Source organism: Tenrec ecaudatus, chromosome 7 (assembly GCF_050624435.1).
Source record: "Tenrec ecaudatus isolate mTenEca1 chromosome 7, mTenEca1.hap1, whole genome shotgun sequence".
Lineage (NCBI taxonomy): Eukaryota > Metazoa > Chordata > Mammalia > Afrosoricida > Tenrecidae > Tenrec > Tenrec ecaudatus.
Genome location: NC_134536.1, coordinates 97739393 through 97745325, shown reverse-complemented (window position 1 = coordinate 97745325; position 5933 = coordinate 97739393). Strand labels below are relative to the sequence as shown.

Here is a 5933-nt window from a genome sequence, read left to right as displayed (position 1 = left end):
TTTATTGGCCAGGGACCTCTTTTTATGACTCCTTATGGATTTAAGAAGTCCTTAAATCCTTAGTGAAGTGGTTACTGATTGGGTGACGAACCACAAGGCCAGCGATTTGAAATCACAAATCTCTCCACCTCTGTGTGGGAGAAGGAGCGGACTATCTACTTGCTTAAAGAGTTACAGTCTCAGAAATCCACAGAGGCAGTTCTACCCTATTCTACAGGATCCCCATGACTTGGAAAGGGCTCATGGCACTGTTTGGTTTAGGGTTTTGGTTAAGGGTTTTAGTTTCCCAAATTCCATTACTGTGCTCTAAAGTACTTGCTGTATTTCTTTATTCAAAAAAGTTTCCATTACTTTGGTTTTAGTGATGTTTCAGGAGGCAGGAAATGGAAATGTTTTTTAAAAATTTGAAACTTGATTAAAATGATTTTTGACTTATGAGTACAGAGTCAAGAAAAAGTTATTTGTTCAATTTATAAGTATGTAATTTTATGTTTAACATACTTGAGAGAAACAGGTAGATTGAATGTGTGATTTTGATATGAATTGTCTAAGGAAATTTGATTAATTATATATATGCAGTATTAAATGTTTCTAAAGGATTTAAAAGCCTAATCTCTTAAATGTATGAGTAATTATACATTATTCAAAGAACAAATGAATGTGAGACTATTGTCAGCCATTAGTTCAGAAATTAGTTCATTTGATTTTATGAAATTTATGAAGCAATTAGTTCATTTGCTTTTTTTTATTGCTGTAGTAGGAAAGAATGGGCCACCTCAGTAGTCCCTGAGGCTAAACCTTTACTGTCCCCACAGTGACTTTAGCAAACCTGGTTCCTCTTGATTCTGCAACACCATGCAGAGCTAGTGATTGAGTTTGCAAAGTTCATTTGATTTTATGGTGTAAAATAAGGCTGTATTTTAAAATGTATAAATGTAGTACATTCAATATTATCAAAAATTCAGAAAAATAGCAGAAATAATTTATTTCATGCATAAAATCCTGCACTCTCCAGCCCTGGACATCAAAAGACCACCTGCATAAGAAAGGCTACTTGCAATTACATATCATAGTCAATATTGGTCAAGAATAACCAAGAGATAGAAAAATGTATAAATGTTGAAAAATAGAAAACCAATCATATTGTTTGAGAAAAATTGATTGACTGCAATATAAAATATAAGAAAATGTATCAAAATTCTATTGGAACAAAGGGGATATACTTAGGATACATAGTGTAAGGTAGGGTAGACCAGTTATGAAGGTTTGTAGTAGTTTTCTTGTTCGTACCTTCAGTGCCAAACATGGCAGTTTCCTTAGTCCTGTTCAGTGTTCTGCTACCTTCTGTCATCAGTCCTCTGAAATGTGATTTCTTAGGTTAACCCCAGTTGACTGCATGTAATCTGACCAGGGCATATACAGCCCTATTCTGGTCTCTCTCGTTTTGAGCAATACATTTTTATTAATGTAGCTCAAGATTACACACACACACACACACACACACACACACACACACACACACATATATATATATATATAATGTTGCCAAGATTACATGTATATATATGTAGCTCCATTACAATATTATCTCATATGGGAGCTTGAATTCTATTAAAATCCTTTAATGTACCAGCTGCTAACCATGCCTGCTCCCTCCAGAACTGGTACACTTGATTTTTTTTAACTTAATTATAGGCCCTTGCTGTTATTCGGTGGAATTTCATCTTGTTAATTTATCCAATCCTTTCAACTTGTACATTTCTTTTTTATGATTCCAGTTTTGTCCTCTTATACATTAGTTAGCATAGCTTTAAATTCGATAACAAGGCTTGCCTTTGTGTTCAGGTTAGTTCCTATATGTTCAGTTCTGTGGAGCTCACAACCCCAGGGGCACTGTTGTGGGCAGTTTCCCCTCCCTGGAGACGGAGTGGCATTTGATGAAGAGGAAAGTGGATTTGAAGGTTCACTCAACTCCATTCGCGGTATGGTTTGGGCAAGTTCCACCGTGTACTTTGTCGCTTACTCTGATCTTGAAAACAGGGATAATAAGGGTCTCATGGATTTGTTCTCAGGAATGATTAGATTGACTCTAATAAACCAACTTCAGTAAGTTTTAGCTTTTGGTTTAAGTTATTCCTTTCCAAAAGATCTGGGACTTGCAAGGTTTCAATCATTTTCCCATGATTCCAGCCCATGAATGCTACAATCAGAAATAATAGGATTTGGATTTTGCTCTTGATAATTTGATAAGTTCTGAATATTCCTCCTCATGTGTAATTAATAAAAACGAAAATATAATCTCAATCTTTGGCATAACCTCAAAGTGCTTTGAGAGCTAAAATCGAAAAGCATGCAGTAATCTGAGGTAGTAGAATCAAGTACTATTCAGGCTACTTAGGTTCTATAGAAACCGAGGCCATTGAAGAGGCCACGTTGCCTAGCGTAGTCAGAGAAGATTTCTGAGGATGTTTCCACTCTGGCGGGGCTGTACACGATAGGCAAGATCTGAGCTCTGTCTTGGAAGAAGAGCCCAGAAATAAGAGTAGAATCACGCTGACATGGACAGGTAGTGGCCAAATGATGAATGGGTTGGTTGGAGAAAAACCGTTCTGAAAGAGAATTTGAACTTTGATTGATTAATATTACCTGACAAATATTGATTTTAGTGGATTCCATGAAAACAAACTTATGTTTCTGCAGACATTGATTTATTTCTTTTATTTTCCAACTGCTTTCAGTGTGAACCCAAGTAAACAGGACAAAAGGTTCAATGTTTCATCTGTAGTTTCCCTCTTGGGAGCTAAGTCAAATTCATGTGAAGGCAAGAGGGAATGAAGTAATATACCCTTTGATGGATTCATTAAGTGCTATGCACTGGGTACCTCCTCTAGTACGCTGAAACCTCACAAGAACCCCATGAAAGAGGTACAATTACTATTTACATTTTACAAATGAGGAAACTGGGACTCAAAGAGATGAATTAATTTACCTGAAATCTTATAAAGGATATAAAGGATGGGGCTGAGGTAGACTGAGACTGTTCTCAGCTATGCAGGTGGGACACACGTTTACTGACATAGCCTGAGAGAAGAGGGTGTGGGAAGAAGAAACAGTCTGAGAGACTGCTAGGATTGACTGAAGCTCAGTATCTGTTCAGTTCTGAATTCTGGGCAAATCCTCAAGTCTAATAGTGGGGGTCTAATTCTTCCAGTAAGTCTAATAGTGAGGGTCTAATGCTTCCATTCCACGGATTGAATGTTTTGTTGCCTATAACCTGTTTGGAGTCCTTGAGTGGAGCAAATGGTTACGCTCTCAATCATTCGCTAAAAGATTCGTGGGTAGAATCTACGTAGAGGTGTCTGAAGAAACCTGGTGATCTATGTCCAGAAGATCCGAGTTATTGGAAGTGTGAGGGCACACAGTTCTACTGTGAAACACACGAGGTTGCCACGAGACGGAATCAACTTGGCAGCCGCTGGTTGACTGAGTTCCAACCTCTCTGCTGAGTCCTTTTTCACACAGTGGCTCAGATTTGAGAGAGCCCCAGACATTTACAGATGACAATTGTCCTACATTTCTGTGCATGATTTTCGCAGCTTTTCTATTTGTAGCTTAATCTCCTCTAATTTTTTTTCCTGGACAATTTTGTGAGTGTGATTAGAAAATTCTGTGTGATTTTCCTGTCTTCCCTTTCTGTCCTGCTGAGTCTCAAGTGGCTTGTGGAGCATTTGCGTCACCAGTGGTGCAGAGTTAACTAGGTTACTTATAGACAGCCTGTCATTAGGTTACCTTGAAAAACAGCCCCATAGGGTTGTAATAGTTTATGAGGGCTTTAGCTCCGTGCCCTGTAATGCAAGGCCCACATCAAGAAGCCATACAAAACAAGACAAACAAGCACGCAAGCAAAAAGCCTACTTCTTCCTACACTATATGAAAAAGCATGTAGGAGCAAAGGTGGCAGCTTGATACACTCATATGGAAGAATAAACGATCAGATGTTTCTGCTATGACTTGGCTAAGAGTTGCTGTGGGCTCGTGGTCCTGGAGACTCCTGTCTTGTGCACCCATGGAAGTCATCACCCAGCTGTCAGTGCAGGCGTGTGTGTGGCGGTGATGCTGGCCGGCTTGCAGAGGAGTTCCCAGACTAAGGAGGCCTAGAAGGAAGGCCTTGTCATGTGCTTTTGAAACTTAGCAAGTGAAAACCCCGTGGACCATGATGGTCAGGCCCACAAGTGATCATGGGGATGGGGCAGGACCAGGTGAAGCTTCTTTCTGTTGTGCATGGTTAGGGACTGACTTAAGGACAAGCAACAATGATAGTGGTGCAACGAACTCTTGTTAGCTTGAAATATCATTTCACTTTTGACTTGCTACCTTTGTCATATTTTTCTGCATTGGTCTTCTCAATAGGAAAACAGATCAGCAGTGATTTTTTAGGAGACTATTTGATGCCCCATAGAGCTTCGAACAATTCACTCAGCTGCTAATTGGATGGTTGGAGGTTCAAATATACCTAGAAGTACCTGGAAGAAAGGCCCAATAACCTACTTTAGGAAAATCAGGCTTTGAAAATCGTCTGGAACACAGCTCTACTCTGGTATACATGAGGTCTCCCTAAATGGGGAGACTCCATGGCAGCTGGTAGTGTGGTTGCCAAACATGGACTATTAAATTTATGGGTAACTGGAAATCTGGGACAAGTAATAGTTTATCATAGAGTCATTAATTTGTAGCACCTTACTGTTTTTATAAAGAGCTGACTATATTAATGGTCATGTAATAATGTGTTCTTATTGACACTACATCACTCTAATAAAGTATTAATTTTATAACTGGGTACCATTGAGAACTAGTTAGAGCTAACAACGGAAGCTGTGAAGAAGTGTTCCTATGCCTATACTTTTCTCCGCTGGATGCTCATCATTTGCTGTGGCAAGATTTTGAGAAAACAGCTGATTTTCAAGCACTCACATTCACGAGCAATTATCTGTATGTGATAAAGAAGGGCTTGTGTTCAAAAGTAAAAAACGTTGATGATAGGATTCCAGTTCATACATGCGTGGATTTATTGCAAACAAACACGTGTAAACATGCCTGTGTGAGTGGTGAGTAGCTGCGGACAAGTTCCCTCAGCAATGCGTTTGCCTTAGTTTTAGGAGGGCGCCCTAAGCAAGAGTCGGATTAAAACAGTGGCTCCCAAAGGGGTCTGCTGGGCCCATTGAATCAAGGCAGAGAATCAGCTCAGAAGTTACGGTGACGATTTTTCCCTGGATTCCCAAAGTGGTAGATTTTCCTCAGAGGACACAGACAGACCATGTGAGCTTATTAGGAAGAAGCTTCGAGCATATTGCACCATAGACTCATGCCTTTTTCTATCTCTTTTTCTTTCCTTCCCTGCCTCTACCTTTATTCTCTTCTAGAAAAACAGATAACAAACACACAAGCAAGCAATCAAAACTTAGTCCAAATGGAGCTCATATTATACTGTTTGTGCCTGTGTTATTTTATTCAGCGTTAAGTCTACGTCTCACCTTTTCCTCCACGAATGGTATTTTTTTAACTGTACTGTGTAGTAGCCCCACATAAAAACATATTGATTTTTTTTTCAAAATGAAAGTAGCTGCCACTTTTAGAGCTGGAAGGTCATGCTGTGAAGTCAAACAGTATTTTATGTTTGTATGTTCTGCCTCCTCCCCAGCACCTGTCTTTGTTTTCAAGATGGGCATCTTAGAAAGTCTCAGCTTACCCTGAGGGATCTAGGGGACAAAAGAGTCAAAGAGATACTTTTATTTTTGTGTTATGTAGATAAGTCAAGATAACACTATTTAATGAATGACATCTTCGTCGTCTCTGGCCCACATGACGCTGCTATCAGGTGCTGTTGGTTGTTTCTGCCTCCCAGCAGCCCCATGCACCACAGAATGAAATGCCAT

The 5933-nt window shown here is 39.5% G+C and overlaps 1 non-coding gene across 1 annotated transcript; it reads right to left on the bottom strand.

The window, feature by feature from the left end:
- Nucleotides 1–749: 749 nt before the first annotated feature.
- LOC142454002 (small nucleolar RNA SNORA66) lies at nt 750–882 on the bottom strand. Its single transcript, XR_012785542.1, has one exon. It is a non-coding gene; the product is annotated as a small nucleolar RNA SNORA66 (small nucleolar RNA).
- Nucleotides 883–5933: the final 5051 nt, after the last annotated feature.